The 17,166-nt window shown below is 45.6% G+C and overlaps 1 long non-coding RNA gene across 1 annotated transcript in view; it reads right to left on the bottom strand.

Annotated features, from left to right (window-relative positions):
- Positions 1 to 336: 336 nt before the first annotated feature.
- The window catches only part of LOC125946985 (uncharacterized), a 55,118-nt gene continuing 38,288 nt past the window's right edge, over positions 337 to 17,166 (bottom strand). The window contains exons 2-3 of the long non-coding RNA XR_007468046.1: positions 650 to 767; positions 337 to 430 (exon numbers count right to left, since the gene is read on the bottom strand). This is a non-coding gene — a long non-coding RNA (uncharacterized LOC125946985). The remainder of the gene's footprint in view (positions 431 to 649; positions 768 to 17,166) is intronic.

Here is a 17,166-nt window from a genome sequence, read left to right on the forward strand (position 1 = left end):
AAATAGCTGTCGTGTCCCCTGTTGTTACGGGACTCGGATTTTCAACGATTCCCTTTCCTCGCGGAATAGCACCCTTTTTTCTTTCCTTGCATGTCATTGAATCTATTGCGTAAGCAATGGAGAATATTGTTTATTTATTTATTTATTTATTTATTTATTTATTTATTTATTTATTTATTTATTTATTTATTTATTTATTTATTTATTTATTTATTTATTACCGTATCCTAAAGGCCCTAGAGGGCATTACATAGGGGGAGTGGTGGGGGAGTAATACAAAATCACTGTGTCATTCATAGAGACACCTGAACAAAAGAAAAAAGGAAAAAGCTTCAAGTTTGTTCGTTTGTTTGTTTGCGTTTCATGGAGCGAAGGAGAAATTCATACACCTGGCCGCTCTTATGAAGTATTTCGCTAAAGTTTGCAGTCTCTACGAGACATCATGAATTCAGGTAAGCAAGCGGACAACCTTCTAAAACAAGCTGTATAAGGGGCATTGTTTGTCTAAAATTGCCGAAGACAAAGCGGATACATATATTTAAAGTTATTTAAACTGTCCTAAAATAAAATAAACTTTTGACATTAGACCATCACATGCGTCTCGTGTGATGGCCAAATTCGTAAAAGCACATTAAGAACGCTCAAGAACCTTCTTTCATCAAAGTTACACTGCGCTAAGCAATGGTGTTGATGCAGGGGCATTTGGGTTGCTCTTGTCTTCCCAGATGAGAGTTATGGGTATAACTAAACGTTCCAGTCCGGGCCACCTGTAAAATAGAACAATGGAAAGGAGTAATGATTACCACTCTATACATCAAATCGGTAGTTTTTTTTTCAATTAAAGAAAGCTCAAAAGCCGGCGTCGAGCGGAAAAACAAATTGCGAATTCAAAAGCCCCAAATCCTCTTATTCGCTTAGTAATAGGTGGAACTGCCAAATTTTCCAGGAGAACATGCTTCATACAAGAAACTCGAGAAGGTTCTCCAACAATAAGCCCACTCAGATACAGTTATCGCATGCTGATCGTACACTGCACTTAGAATGTACTGTCGCCGTCCGCATCCGCTTCGATAACAACAGACCACACAGAAAACCGAGCAGGCCACAATAAGTTATAGCTGTTGCTAAGTGCAGCGCGTCCTGGCCAACGTGCTAACAATGAGGACGCCATGCTAATCTTGTACACTGCGGCAAGTACTGGGGATTCTACAGCGTGAACAAACGAAAAAAAGAAATAGTGTCAAAGGTGTTGATAGCTGGAGTTATCGAAGGCACTGCCACTTGACTGCAGCGACTGCGGTTATCTCTTTCCCTTTTTATTTTCTTTTTCTTTTTTTCTTTTTTTCTTTTTTCTTTTTTTTCTTTTTTTTTTTTTTTTGCTCAAGAGCCGTTGTATGTCGCAAAATGCAGAACATTTGCTAGGTTTGGGTATTCTGGGAGATACAACGTTGGTCGTCATTTTGAGAACCCGGATACAAGCTTCATCCGCGTCTGCCGCGTTTCGACGAAGGGCGAGAGAGGCTACGTGACACCGCCCGTGTATACTGACAATGAGCGGAGCTTTGACTGAGGTCGTCGAAAAATATGCCGTTGAGACTATGACCACAGGCGTTGCTTTGATCCGTACAAGACCACTCTACAGGGTGTTTCACGTAACCTGGGACAAACATTAAAAATATGCAAGTGCTACATAGCTGAACAGAACCAAGGCAATGTTGGTTGCCATCGCTTGGATTATTTTTTTTTGCATTCCACCCAATTAGATAATTAGTGTTAAATAAATAATAAATTTATTAATTATTATAGTTAGATGAAAAGTGTAAATGAAAAAATTCTAGAGCAACATGACAAACCCCCGACACAGCTTTCTTGCTGCTGAATACGTGCTACAAAAAAGTGTTTTTCCGAGCGTGAAATGTGCTCGCGAATAGACGCAAAGTGACTCGAGCGGCCAGTCGCTCGGCAATTTTGCGTGTATTGTCGGGCTTCTTGGAGCCACCAGGCGCTTCTGCACGCTTTCGTAACAGACTTGCCTGTGCCGCAACATCAGAGGCCACCATTGCATCATCAGTGTAAATATTTCATCAGAAAGCTGGACAAAGCGAGTGGGCTGTGACGCAAAACATTATTGCGCCAGGCCTTTTAAGCTTTTAACCAATACTTGGATGAGCACGAAGCTCAAATGTTGTGATTGCGCTTTCCAAAATGTTTATTTCTCGTTAAAGAACACTCACTTGGATAAAAATTTCAGAAGCTGGTGGCAATGAAATGAGCTGTACAATGCACTACGATTATTTTTTTTTACTTGCAGCGCTTGTTTTCTATTGATTCAGTGGATAAACGTCACTGCTTTACTGAACAAGTAACTCAGCGCAATATAAAAGCCAGAAACAAGAAAGGGACAAACACAAGAAAAAATTGAACAGTTGGTGTAAGCTTCAACAAAGCCCACTATGTCATTATATCCTAGTAAAAACATTACATTTCTTTCGCCAAGAAATTCAGATATGATGCAATTTCGGGTTTTGCTTCATGATCAAGAGGAAATTAACGTTAAAAAGAAAGCAGATGGACAGCAGACTTCAGCGATTCCTTGGGCTCTTAACTCACTTACTGCGACAGCAGCATTCTCCCACAGTGAATACCACCACCTTATTTGTTGTAGTTGTTGTTGTTGTTGTTATTGTTGTTGTTTCCTATCAAGCATGTATTGTTTGTTTGTTTTGGTTTCCTGTTTTTTCCTCGAATAATTGCATCCACCCACTACGGGGAACTGGACAAGAACCCAGTGGTTATAGGCCGGTTTTTTAGGGGGAAGGGTACAATCGTATAAAATGTTATAATTTAAAGTAAGAATTTAAAAATGAATATTTATTATAATATTTGAAAGGTAATTACAATTGCGTGATAGTACAGAAAGGATAGCGTTGATTATATTAACTCTGACCTTTTCTTCTTGGTGGTGTACGACGTACTTCCTTTCTGTAAGGCATAGTAATGCATGTTGTGGAATTGTACATGAACATACATGAACAGATTTTAGCACTCTCAGACTCACCCGAAGTAGGCTATATTTATTTAGTTAAAATGCATAGCTTTATAGAACCTTTTATGCGCAGTCGTTTGGCCAAAGACTTATTCTAATATTTTTTTCCGTTCTGGTTCAACATTTTACTATTTAAGTATATTTGATTCAGATAACCTTGGTGGCATCATGTTTATTCTTGCTTTATTTTGTGCAAAATAGCCACATTTATTGTTTCCATCTTTCAGTAAGTCAACATGCGAGCACCTACCTCCCCGTTGTGACTGCAGCTTGACATTTGAGATGGCCTTCAAATTTGAAGTCTCCTTATACCACTTTTTGAATTCAGTTTTTGTCTAAATCAATATTTAGGCCGCAGGTGAGGAGGCAGTTGCTGCGACCTTTAAGTCTCGATGATTCATTTTGAAGGTCCCGCCTGGGACGTTCGATAGACTGTGAGGCCAATATATTTTTACTACAAGTGACGTCACGAGCGAAAGGATGCAGCGCTACCTACGAGTTTTGAGCGATTTCTCTGCACATTTGCAGTGCTACTATATCGGGCACTTAGCGTCTGTGGATAGTGTGAGCTACTGTGTAAAACTGCGCAGCGTTGTCGCTGCGACGTTGCTTTTGGCATTGACGTTGTCGACGCTTTCGACGCAGTTTTACACCCGGAACAAGCTTATCTCGGTGCATCCTATATTGTGAGTATGTGCCACGTTTGAGGCTGATCATCATCATTGTCACGTACGCAATTCCTTTGTGCTGGCGACCCTATTTTCACGAGCATGACAAAGAATTGCACGCAAACACACCGCCACCTTGGCAAGAACCATTCCTATAGGTAATGCCCCACGCAACGTAATCCTCGTTCACTACAGTACTGATCGTTCTGGCCTCCGAAATACATGCATAGATGCTACTGCTCTCAGGGTCTGTGTGCAGTGCGAAGCTTCACAATAACTTCTCGGCACCGCAGTTGCGCGATAGCTCAGCTGTTAGCGCGCTCGACTCCCAAATGCACATTGCTTCACTGGCAAGGATTTAAATTTGGGTGGAGGCGGTTGAGGCAAAGTGTTATTTTTCTTCACGCTGTGGCAAAGACGAAGCTGTGGATGACGAGGTGACCTGACGACGAAACATAAATCGTCGTTCTGCGTCGTCGATGACGCCAACGGCCTTCGTCAGCGTAGCAGAATGGACGGACGGACAAACTAGGCAAACCTAGTGCCGAGCGCGTAACTCTTTGTTGCATGAAGAAGAATTACACATGCAAACTGTGGTTACCTTTAGTTTTCTATCAGTGTGCGTTCAGAACCGGGGAGAGGGTGGCTGGGCTGGCGAGTGTTGTGACACGTCGCTTTATGCCACGTATCTCGATACGCTGAAATTCGAAGGGCGATGGCGGGGAACGTGCCTCGTGTCGTCCTCCCGCCTACGCCCCTGAAACCTTGCATTTCGAGCAATTATATCTCGCGTTGCACTTGCCAACCGACATTTTACATATTTGTGCTGTACGTTATTTCTGACGGAAAAAATGATCGACATTTCCATAACACGCGTCGGCGGCAATTGAACTTGCTTTGACAGCTGGCCTTCATTTTGCTGCGGCGGCAGGGAGCTGATCGTAACTCGTTCAATTGTTTCTTTCCATAACCTCCTTAGATTCCATAACCACCGAGAGGTACTGGGATCGATACCCAGCACCTCCACCACAAAACTGTTACGGTTAATGTTGAACCGGCTTTATTTAAAGGACGAGGTTGATGCTGAAGTAAAGATGGCGTCCTGAGGCTGCGCCAGCTAACGTCTTCCTCCTCTTCTCCTTGCCCGGCTCATGCCGTAGCAATATAATGGACAAAGTGTTTTCCATGAAAATATCAGGAAAATATCAAACACAATTGAAAGTGGAAGGAGCGAGGGCTAAACTGCGCAGAAAATGCTCCCACGCCCGTGTCGTTGCACTTGTCATGCGTGGTGTGCACTACAGTGGCCATATTAAAAATTATGTTCCGAAGAAACAACTTGACTTCACTCAGCCACAACATTTACAGCTCTTGTTTTCGAAGGCTTTTTATAACCCGACTAGAAAACTATACGTATATGTGCCAAACTGCAATTTCACGAGAGTTATAAGTAACAGTGTGGAGACGAACGTGACTAACCCGCCAGAGCAACCGAGCGACATTTTTGAAGCCGAGTTGTGAAAAAATGGTAGTTGGTGGAGCTTTATAGGGCGGCTATAGAAAACTTGTGTTGTCCACAGAAGTTGACACTATGCACAAGAGCTTCTCGGAAGCTATAAACTTGCTCCAAAAATTGCCGAAGTGTGTCCACTGTAGTGGACAGCGCGCAACAAACATACCCAGCCTACTCGCCAACAGCATACCCGCCCGGTAGCTCAGTCAGCTAAGGCGTTGCGCTGCTGAGCACGAGATCGCGGGATCGAATCCCGGCCGCGGCCGTCGCATTTCGATGGAGGCGAAATGCAAAAACGCCCGTGTGCTTTCGTTGTAGTGCGCGTTAAAGAACCGCAGGTGGTCAAAATTACTCCGGAGCCCTCCACTACGGCGTGCCTCATAATCAGAACTGGTTTTGGCACGTAAAACCCCAGAAAGAAGAAGATGCAACAAAGGGTTAACTGCTGCCGCAGCAAAATTATGCCTATCCCACGCAATTTGGGAATCGATGAAAGCGCAGCTTGCATGAGCCAGCAAGGCACAATGCCGCATTACGACCAGAGACGCGCTGCAGATTTCAGTGACGAACGCACTTGCAGAGTAAGCGGAAGCTCTATATTCAGCATTTAGAACGTGTTGCTCTCACAAGACACGACGTGCTCGACTTGGTAGAAACGCGCGACGGTGCACGATGACGGACGCGCAGCGACGAACGCGTCCCGTATCTTTCCTTTTCATCGTCAGCTAAAAGACGTGCGCGCTTACTGTTCACGAGTAAATTGTTGCGGTGTGACACGGCTAATTGCTACAAGCGTCCCAAAGCACTGGCTTGCACGAGAAAAAAATTTTGAGGGTGTTTTATCCCACCTCCTTAGGCATGCGTCCGTGGACTAATGGTTCGGGCTTCTCTGCTTTGAGAACCGGATTCGAAACGTATCATTGGGTACACCAATTTCTTTATATATATATATATATATATATATATATATATATATATATATATATATAAATATGAACGAGAAGAAAGGGAACCAAGGCGCCCGATTTTTAAATCATATCATAAGAATAAGCCAACAAACAATGACACCAAGGACAGCATAGGGGACATATTACTTGTACTTACAAAGTGAATTAAAGAAATGATGAATTAAGGGGAATGAAAGTGGATGAAAAAACAACTGGCTGCAGATAGGGAACGAACCCACGTCTTCGCATGACGCGTGCGATGCTCTCAGCATTGAGCAACCGCGGCGCCGTTTTCCCATCCACTTTCTGGGGTATTTATGTTTTACAATTAGAACTAAACCTGGGAGTGTTAGCCAGTGCCACCACTCACAAACCATTTCTATGAATTTATAATTTCTGTAATTCAATTAGTAAGTACAAGTAATTTCTCCTATGTTGTCCTTGGTGTCATTGTTTGTTGGCTTCTTCTATATATATATTGTGGAACGAGTTGTGGGAGCATGGTATTTTGACTGCGCAGTCGATGGCAGTTATATTATCTTCCAGAACGCAGAAAGAGGCAATCTTTTCTTTAAATCTGAATAAGCCTTGTTATAAAATGCCATAAGAGTATCTACCATTGCAACTGATAAATATCTTAATGGTGCTCTGTCAGCACAAAATAAGCTGCATTGGGTGTGCAGCAGTACACCTATACTGCAGCGTTGTCTTTATTTCAGGTGCTTTCCAGGAGAATAGAAAAAAATATATCTACGAAAACAGCTAATCAGGAACATCTCGTCAGACGTTTCTTGACATAGCCAATAACTCCCTCTCATTGAGAAATAGATAATTAGGCAACTAATTTAAAATGTGTCAATCGCTTTAACAAATGAGTTAATAAAAAAGGATAACTCTTGCGTTTTACGTTTAAGAACCACTGTAGAATTCTGAGGTTGAACGTCTCAAAATTGCACGGCGAGTTATGAGGGACGCCATAGTGGAGGGCTTCGGATTAATTTTGACCACCCGAGGTTCTTTAACGTGCACACAATGTACCGTACACGAACCTTTATTGCATTCCACCCCCATGGCCGCGATTGAACCCGCGGCCTCGTTCAAGCAATGTACCTCCATTATTTATTTATATTTGGGGACATTTAGTTGGTACAGCTTGCATACTAATGGTGTTTTTCACTGGTCGATCTGGAGCAGGCCGCGAAATCCTGGAACGAGTGCTCGCATTTCACTAATCCTAATCTGCCAGCGGAGAGCGAAAATGCTCCGCGCTGGATCGTGCCGGAAGTCTGTGCGTACACGTCACAAAAATCGACTTCCTCTCTGTGTGTTTTCATGGCCACCAAAATAGCCGTCCGCCAGTGAGTGGAAGTGACGTATGCTTCTCGTCCTATTTCCGCCCGAATCCGCGCCTCGGCAGCGGAGCAAGTGAGAGTTATCCTGCGCGGAGCTAGTTGATCCGAAACGACCAGTACAAAGCGCGAACCCGCTCCAGCTCGACCAGTGAAATTTGGATTCGCCACCGTGGATCAAAAAATCCTGCTCCAGCTCGACCAGTGAAAAACGCCATAAAGCACAAATGTTGGAAGGTTCGTGAAGTATAAGGCACATGCAATGCAGCGATAACGGCGGCGTAGCTAAAAACGTTTTGCATGCTTATACCATTCAGTTCATTTCATTAGCTTAAAGACCCCTTGCGGGGTATATATTACATTATTGCATATTACATATCGCATATATCACCATCGAATCATTTAAAAAAATATTAAATTCTCGAGTTCTTACGTGCCAAAACCACGATCTGATTATGAGACACACCGTAGCGGGGTACTATGGATTTATTTTGACCACCTGGGGTTCTTTAACGCGCACACAGTGCGCGGTACACAGGCGTTTTGGCATTTCGCTCATATCGAAGTGCGGACGCCGCGGCGGCGATTTGATTCCGCGACCTCGGGCTTAGTGGCACACCGAAGGATGATCCCGTTCACTTGGTCAGCTTGCACACTGCAATACGCATCCGTGACCAGTGTATCGAATGTCTCAACGCCATCTGTTTTGGGATGTGGTCCTTCGATACATGACTTGTCCATCCGTCGCGTTAGAACAAGGGTCTCAAACACGCCGTCCGCAAAGCTCTTGCGCGCGACCCACGTGATTTTCCAGAGTGTTCAGCTCCTCTCTCGTTAATTTTTTGAACCCCCCAAAACTATCCCCTACTCCGCCGAACTCGACTGAGTGCTGCCTCACGGTATCCCATGTGCAATGTACGCGACCTGATTCCAGACACCAGTTTGAGACCTCAGCGTTAAGAACGCTATCTGCTGCTTTCTATATTCCTGTGAATAGCATAAATCAAACTTCGCCAGCCACAGTGGCTGTGCCTTTTTTTTTTCTTGCACGGATAACGAATGGAGCTATTTCTTCCAAATCGCTGACACGAAGGTGCATGCGGACTCTCCGCGCGGAACATTATCACGCAATCCGGTTGCAACAGCGGCGGTACCACAGCCGAGTGCTGCAGCACTAAGCCGATAACAGCCCGTCATTATCGGCAGAAAAGGCGTAATGCGTTGGTAGATTCTGTAGTGCACCGGAAAAAGACGTAGCGAGAACCCACGTTCGTTGTGCTTGCCTCCGTAGTTTTCAGCGAGATAATAGAGATAAAATTCGATGATGAGGCTTGCATTTAGGAGCGTATACGTGCATGCGGTCATAGCTGTCAAAAAGAGAAGTAAATAAAGAAAAAAAAGTACGCGAGAGTTCACCGCCGATTGGAATACAACGTGGGCTTGGGTTTGCAGAAAATTAGGGGCAGCTTTTCCCTCGATTCGGTCTCTATGGGTGTGCGAATATTGAGAACTTTTGAATAAATAATCAAATATTGTGCTCGAATCGAAGAGTCACCATTACTGAATCGGAATAATTTTCAAGCAGCTTTCGAGTACTTCACGTCACCGACTGCACGATCAAACATGAAACTGAAGCAAAAATGCGGTAACTTTCATCCTGTCCATCGTGGACATAACGTACTAGATAAAAAACCCAGAATTCGCTTAGGGAGCCAGACTTTTCCGCCTAAGACACGATCACTCACAATAAAAGTGTTTTTTTTTCTTGTTCTTTTTTTCTTTTTTGAAGTGGCTGCAGACCACGCGCCTATCTGGTTTGGTGATGAAGGTATAATTAGCAGTTTTAGTGGTCCAGAAGGCTGTCTATTTAAACTTCGTATGATAGTGCATGGCTGCGTATGCTTCGTAGAGTCGTGAGTTAGCGAAGAAGCTGCCGAGTTGTTCCCAATGTCCCTTCGTTGTTTTAATAAAGCATGCTTTATGACAAAGTGGTGAGCTGGACCAGTTGGTACGTCTTAGCAAATAGAAAAAAAGAAGGAAAGAAAACAGCGATAAACACGAAAACAAGACGAAGACCACGGGACAAGCTGGTTCGTCTTTTCTTTTTTTCTTTTCTTCTTCTTTTCGCTAACACGCTTTATAATGTGCAGCGTGATGACAGAAACATGTTGTAAATACCAGGGTGTGAAAACTGTTTGATATTAATGGTGAGGAGGCTGTAGATTGTTTGCAAAGTATTCGAAATGTATTCGATATTGGATGCGATTCGTTTCTGGCGCTATTTGATTCGCTCTCGATTCGGTCTCAAAAACGCCAATTCGCACACTCCTATATAGGAAAACATTCGGCATATATACGCAGACATCAAACAGAGGCGCAAGAAAAATAAAGAAAAGAAATACGAAAGGGAACGTTGTGGAGGTGTCACTAGTTGCTCACTGCGTGTTCGTGGTTTACGTGGAAGTTTGAGAACGCACTTAATACAGGACGTAATCTACAGACTTTACGAACGCGTTGTCGTTTTTGTATTAAAACTATCGGCAATGCACCAGTGTGGTCGTCACACTTTTATTGATTGATTGATTGATTGATTGATTGATTCTACGTCTTAATGCTACATCTAGGCTATGTGAGGGCAGCCTTGATAGAAGGCTTCCAATTAAATGTGCCCACTGGGCGTCGTATTTTGTAACATTCCATATCGCTTTCCATTCTCTCTGCCAATCACCACTGGCAAGCTGGAAAGGTATTGACTGAATTAGCATTTTGATGGTAGAGAGAAATCGCTCATTGCATAATGCGGCACAATTTTGAATGAGTGTTAGCCTTATGTCTCAAGGAATCAGTCGGCCAGCACACGGTATATTCTTAGCGAAGACAGCAGCCCCAGTTCGTACTTGAAATTAGAAAGCAGGACCAGCATAATGTAAGGATTTCTATTGCTTGATTCTATTCCTTCCTTATCATACACCATTCACTACTGGCCAATCTTGGTTCAATTCTATTACAATATGTGATAACTTCGGCAGAATGCCGCTCGAACCAATGACGAAATGCGAAAAGGTAATTTATTATAATAGATTCGTTCCTTTACTTACTCCGGCCCAGAAGCCTGTGCAGGTGATAAGAGAGCACGATAGACGCACGTGTGGTTGCGGCATGAAATATATGGCGTGTAATTTTTCTTCTTTGCTGATTTCTGAGAGCACACCTAGTGTTAAGAAATAGATACGCAATGATTCACGCTCTACCTATGCCGTTTAGTTGTTCCCCTCAAAACAAGTGGCATACATCCACTACACGGGATCGGCCAAGAATGAGGCGGTGTACGCAAAATTGTAACACTTTATTCGAGCAATGAAGAAAAATGCGCTTTGCCCTATGGCGTCCACTTCTGCATGGCATGTGTATCGCTAGGAGACATATATATTCAAAATATTGAAATATTGCAGCGTGAGCTTCAATCCCTGAAATTAATGTTGAGGGAAACGAAATTATAAATATAGATGTGAATCTGTTATAAAAATATTGGCGCCATTTAAACTAAGCGATCTAAACTCTAGCATAAATCACAATTTTCCAGCACTAATCCTACGTGTTCTTCTTATTATTATTATTACCAAAAAGCTTCTTAACGAGCGCAACGTAATAACGATTGTCCAATGGGAAAAATAAACTAAACAAAGGATAATCTCAGCTGATGCACACTTACTGTCCTAGCCGCCTCTTTAAAGCAGCAACATATACATAGAGTCGTTTGGAACTTGAGTCACCATCTGTCATTAACTGCTGACGCGTGCACTTCGCGCCCGCTCATCATTCAGCCGGTGGTCAGTTCGTGGGTCGAAGAAGGAGGGGGCGAAATCACGGCAGAACTCATCTCATGCACGATGACTGTCGACGGTAATGCGATTAGCATTTGAGCGATGTAGCGACACGCCGTATTTCTGAATTCACGATTATTTAACGTCTATAGTGGTCATTCTGAGACTACCGTTGCTTCGGCTATATGCGACATGCTCCGGTATTGCCTACTTTGCTATGGAACTCGCTTGCCAAGATAACCTATGAGCACTGAAGCATGACGACGACTATATGACGCTGACGCAGTGACGACGATGGAATGACGTTGATGGAACGACAAAGACGGTATGACGACGATGACATGATGACAATGGGATGACGTTACGAAAATGATGATGATGATGATGGTCAAACGACATCGTCACGACGTCGGCATGGAGACAATGGTATGACGATGACTGTGGGATGACGATGGCGTGACGGCGACAACAGGACGATGACCGCATGATGAAAGTCGGATGACCACGTTAGAATGACGGGGATGGAGCGACTACGACTGCATTACGACGACCGTTGACAACGAGTGCATGACGAAGACTGTATGGTGACGATTGCATTACAATGACGCGAGGACAAGGGCATGGCGACGAGTGTATGACGACGACATTATCACGAAGCGTGTATGACGGCAATGGCGCGATGATTGCGGCATGACGAGAGTCGCCTGACTAAGCTGGAGTGACGACGATGGCACGACCGACATGACGACGATGGGGTGGCAACGGATTTATGATGATAGAGACTGTCTGACGACGACGCAATGGCGACGATGACTTAACAACTGCGCCATAATCACGATTCAAGGACGACAGTATGATTACGATAGAATGACGAAGAACGATTGACGTCGATGGAACGACGAAGGTGGCATGACGATGACGGTATGACGACAACGGGATGGCGTTACAGTAGTGATGACATAATAAAACAACAACGTGACGACGACGGCATGACAACAACGATATGACGTAATCTGCGTCACATCGATATGACGATATGTGCGTAATGTGTCTGTCATAGACAGAAAAAAAATGTCGCAGTTTCGCCCGAAAGGCGAAGCATCAATTACGATAGCAAATTAGTAGAGAGCTATTCGGAGTAGGTATAGTAGTTTTATCGGCTGCATAAACTTGGACACATTCGCTTACTAACTGAATTCACAAGCGTGGTGTCAGCGCGCATAAGCAAACATGAATAGATCCCACTGAATGACCGCAGACATCGACTGTCAAAACGCTGGCAGCAAGCGCAGCCGCCGCAGCGGGCAAAGGTTTGTGCGGTCTATCGCTTCAACGGAAACTGAGCGGCGAATGCACAGCACATACAAAGGTCAGAGCCGTGTGGAGATAAGAGACGGTGCGGGCGACCGCCACAGCCGAGCAGAGTACAAATGCAGTTGTTGGCAGAGTAGAAGCTGCCCCCCCTCCCTCCCGCGCTGCCTTTCCGCTTTCTTGCTTTCGCGTGGGAGATTGAGTGGCCAGTTCCCCTTGCGCCCGGTTGCAAGATACGCATTTAGTGCTGCAGCACAGCGTCGCCCCGCCTCCCTCCCTCCCATACCCCCATGCCCTTTCGCGCGACGATCGCGTTTGCTTTCCGCCGTGCGTTCGCTCTCCATGATAGCGCGCGGGGGAATACGGCGCGCGGCGACGATTTTATCGCCCTTGGACTTTATGCGTAACCTCACGGCGACGTCGACGGCAGCAATACGCTTGAAGTGTCCATATAATTTCTATCGTAATAAAAACTCCGCGGAGCGATGACGTCACCTCGCGTTGCCTAGTAACCGCCGGCGCAGGTGTGCGCTCACTTTGCCCGACACAGACACGGCTCCGCCGAGCTCCTGCCAGCTGCACGCTACTGCGCATACACCGTGACGTCATCCCGGCGCGTCTGCGCTCGCCGCCTGTACACTGTGCATAGCTCTCGCACAACTTCCCCTACGATATCGCCACCAGCTGCGCACTACTGCGCATGCGCCGCGAGTCACACGTGACGCCACGGCCAACTGTGCATGCGCTCCTTCGTTTCGTATGAAAGCCGGTGCGCGGTGGCGGCGCGCCAGACGTATAGACATGGCGAGGACCAAGGTTCGCACTGCCGAGGAAGAAGCCGCTTACCAAGAATCGCGACGCGCTGCTAAGCGAGACTGCCAGCGTCGGCGCCGATTGGACCCAGCACGGTTAGCCGAAGAAACCGCTGCAAAACGACGACGGCGAGCCGGAGACCCCTAGGACGCCCAGCGAGAGAATGCTAGGGAACGGGAGAGAAAGCGTCGGCTCCGAAAAGATCCTGACGTGACAAAAGCCGAGAACGAACGATACCGTGCCCGTTAAGTCCGTGGGAGGCGCGAACGGCCGGTTCCAGCTTCATTACTTCGTATATCTTAGCATCACTTCGTATAGCCAGGACCAGCTGGGAACCGATCAACTCCGCTGTGTCTTTAGCCTTGCGCCACTAGTGCAAGCTACCCCGAATTCTTTGTCGGGACGACACGAGCGCCACCACTTGACTCTGCTCCACCAATAACGACGCGCAGACCTTTTCGCCTGCCCACGCCGGAGAGCTCTGGCGGAAAGATAAAAAAATGTCGCTGCCTTTAGTTTTTTTAAGGTGGCTTAGTGGTAGCAGTATCATCTTGAGAAGTGGAGTTCAGCCAACGTTTATAGTTTCGCGCAGTGACGTTGCGATATATATTGTATCTAAAAATACACGATACATTCTTTCATGTATCGGACACACAGATACTGATATACGTCTTGCAAGACGTATCATGATACAGATACAAGACACTGAAAGAGTATCTAAGATAGTATCTAAGATACTACGTATATCTTCCATACTGCCCTGACCCCCCCCCCCCCTCGGGTGGCAAGCATTAGGCCTCAGGCTTTTACAACGGAGAATGTTACAAGTAGATTCTTGGAGTAAAAGGAATGCACCATGCGTAAATAAACAATAACCTTCCAGATTTTGGTCACATCAATGACTGATTTATTTTGTGTGCTTCCCTCAATGCACAGTTAGTTCGGCTTCCACAGGTCCACAGGAACCCCAGGGCGACGCAGTCTGTGTCGTCGCTTCCCCCTCCCGGACAAAATGGGAGTGCTACGCCTCTGGGCCTCGAAAACAACGAAGACATGCTAATCAGATGAAATCTGTTTGTAGATGAACTAAAAACCGTTGTGCAGGAACCATCGATGATTATTGTCATTGTAAGCAAATAGCAGAACACTTTAAGAAAGCTATTCGCTTTATTAAAGGAATAGTGCGCTTGAAGGCGTATATTTGTTGCAGTGAGAACATTTTGGCAGCGTTTGTTGCTTCAGTTGAATATCACCGGCCCTTCCCCTGTCGAGAAAAGGGGGGTAAGCGAAGCTTGTCATGTGTGTATCTAACCTTCGTCAGGGTAACGTAAAGTTCACATGTCACGACAGTTCACGACATTCTTTCTTTCTTTCTCTATCTATCTCTCTCTTTCTTTCTCTCTTTGTCTCTTTCTTTCTTCTTTGTCCTTGGTATGTGCCATTGAGCTTGCACCCTTTCTGCACTATCACCAGGATCAGCCCACTTTTCAGCGTGACACCACCACCACCACCGCCGAGACTACATGTCAGCCAATAAAGCTTCGCTTAATAATTCCATTGAGAACAGAACCTTTAACCAGTATATCTGCAGCAGTGCTGGAGCAGCCGCCACAGTGCGAGAGGACGGGGGGAGAAGAGGAGGGTAGTCCTTCCCGAGTGACGCACCACGCCACCTAAACATACAGACGCCAAAAACAGTAGACAGCAGATGCCGGTAGGCCCGGCTTTTTTTTTTTTTTTTTACTTACACACACTATTTGTAGACGATATTACGAAAGCATGTTTTAAATGAGTACAGCTCAACGTTCGCATTGTCGCCTATTGCCTATCTCTACAACCCCCGCAATAGCTCTGGATGTCTATAGAAATTTGACAATATATTTGTTTTATCGTTGCAAATGTCATATTTGGAACTGATAAGTTTGCGAGAAGTACGTTCGTGACGAAGTTTTGTTTATTTGTTATAGTATTTACTGTTGGAGTTCGGCGACTAACGCGCCTCGCAGCTCGGTTGCGCGACCGCCAACTACCGTCCGCCACCCATCGGCCACGAAATCTGGAGCCAAAGAAAGCTATTCCCTTGAAAAAAAAAATGCTTCGGTGACTGCCACAGAGAAAAAAAATAATATGCGGATCCCACGAACTGTGTGAATCAGTTTAAGCGAAGCTTTCATTGGTGTTTGTGAAGAACACTGTTTTTGTTTAGCAAACGTTTGTAAGAGCACACGACTAAGTTGGACACATTTTCCCCGGGAGACGCCTAGCTCCATATATACTTGTGGTGCTCGAACAAGCAGATTCTACACGTGACGAAGAAGGACAGAGGACGATGGCATGACGACAGGACCACGACGGAATGACAAGGACTGTATGAATAAGACTGTATGACGACGACGTAATGGCGACGATTGAATGACAACGACATGACGACAGTGGGATGACAAAGCTGGAATGGCTACGACAAAATGGCGACGATTGAACAACCATGACGGCGTCACGACGACAGTATTAGCACGAATGCATGACGACGATTGGATGACGACGACAGCGTTGGCAACTATGGAACGAGCACTACGCCATCGCGACGACGCTATGACCACGAATGCACGAAGACGACTGTATGATGATGATGGAATGACGACCGCTCCATGATTACGACGGCGTGATGACGAAATAGTGTGACGACAGAGTGAGGATGGCGGAGGGATGCCAGCGGCGTGACAACGAAGGAATTATCGTAATGGAATGACGACGACCGAATGGCGACGACGGCATGTTTGTCCTGGAGCTCACGTCCGCGCTCAGGCCTGCCGCCCCGGGGCGTCTCGGTTTACTATATCCGGTGCCAGTTTGCACTATCTCCGGAAGCAGGCAATCGTGCAAAACACCAGCCAGCACTCGCATAAGGGGGAGGCAAGGAAAGGAAAGCTACGCTTAAAAATCCGCCTCCATTCCACCCTGTGATGGTGGATCTACAGCGACGCTGTAGATCGACGAAATGTAGCGTCCGCGACCGCGTTTGCGCCCTTTCCGTTTGTGCGTCGACGCCGCGGTGGTCGCTGTGCATGTTCGCTCCGTCTAGCAATTTGCGCTTTCTCTGTGCCAAACCAGGCATCGCACCGTCGAGATGAACCTAGCGATCGCGTTCGCGCTCTTTCCGCTTGTGCTTCGACGCCGCGGCGCTCGCTGTGCATGTTCGCGGCGTCCATACGCTTGCGCGTAACCTGCATTCACGAAGGGAAACGTCACTAACATTTTTTAACGAATGGCAGCTAGGCAATGACGAACAGTTCTTATACGAACGAGAAGGTTTCTGAATTCAGCCCAGGCTTTTTTTCGTGCGTGATAGTAATCTACGCCTACTCGACCACTGGAACCCGTTAGCACACTTTTTTTTTCTCCGATAAGCCCGGTACGGCCAGGTGTTGATAACAAAAGCTCTTTTTTATTTTGCCTGAGCACAGCAGCTTACACAGCTCTTCAATGCAGCAGATAAGATAGATAGATAGATAGATAGATAGATAGATAGATAGATAGATAGATAGATAGATAGATAGATAGATAGATAGATAGAATAGATAGATAGATCGCATTAATAGGAATGGTCTACAGCCCCGATTGCGACGCCCGTGGTTCCGAAAAAAAAACCGCAGTACACCTTTTATGCTAGTCCTGTTCCTTTGAAGGTAAAGGTG

The sequence above is a fragment of the Dermacentor silvarum genome, chromosome 1 (genome assembly GCF_013339745.2).
Source record: "Dermacentor silvarum isolate Dsil-2018 chromosome 1, BIME_Dsil_1.4, whole genome shotgun sequence".
NCBI lineage: Eukaryota > Metazoa > Arthropoda > Arachnida > Ixodida > Ixodidae > Dermacentor > Dermacentor silvarum.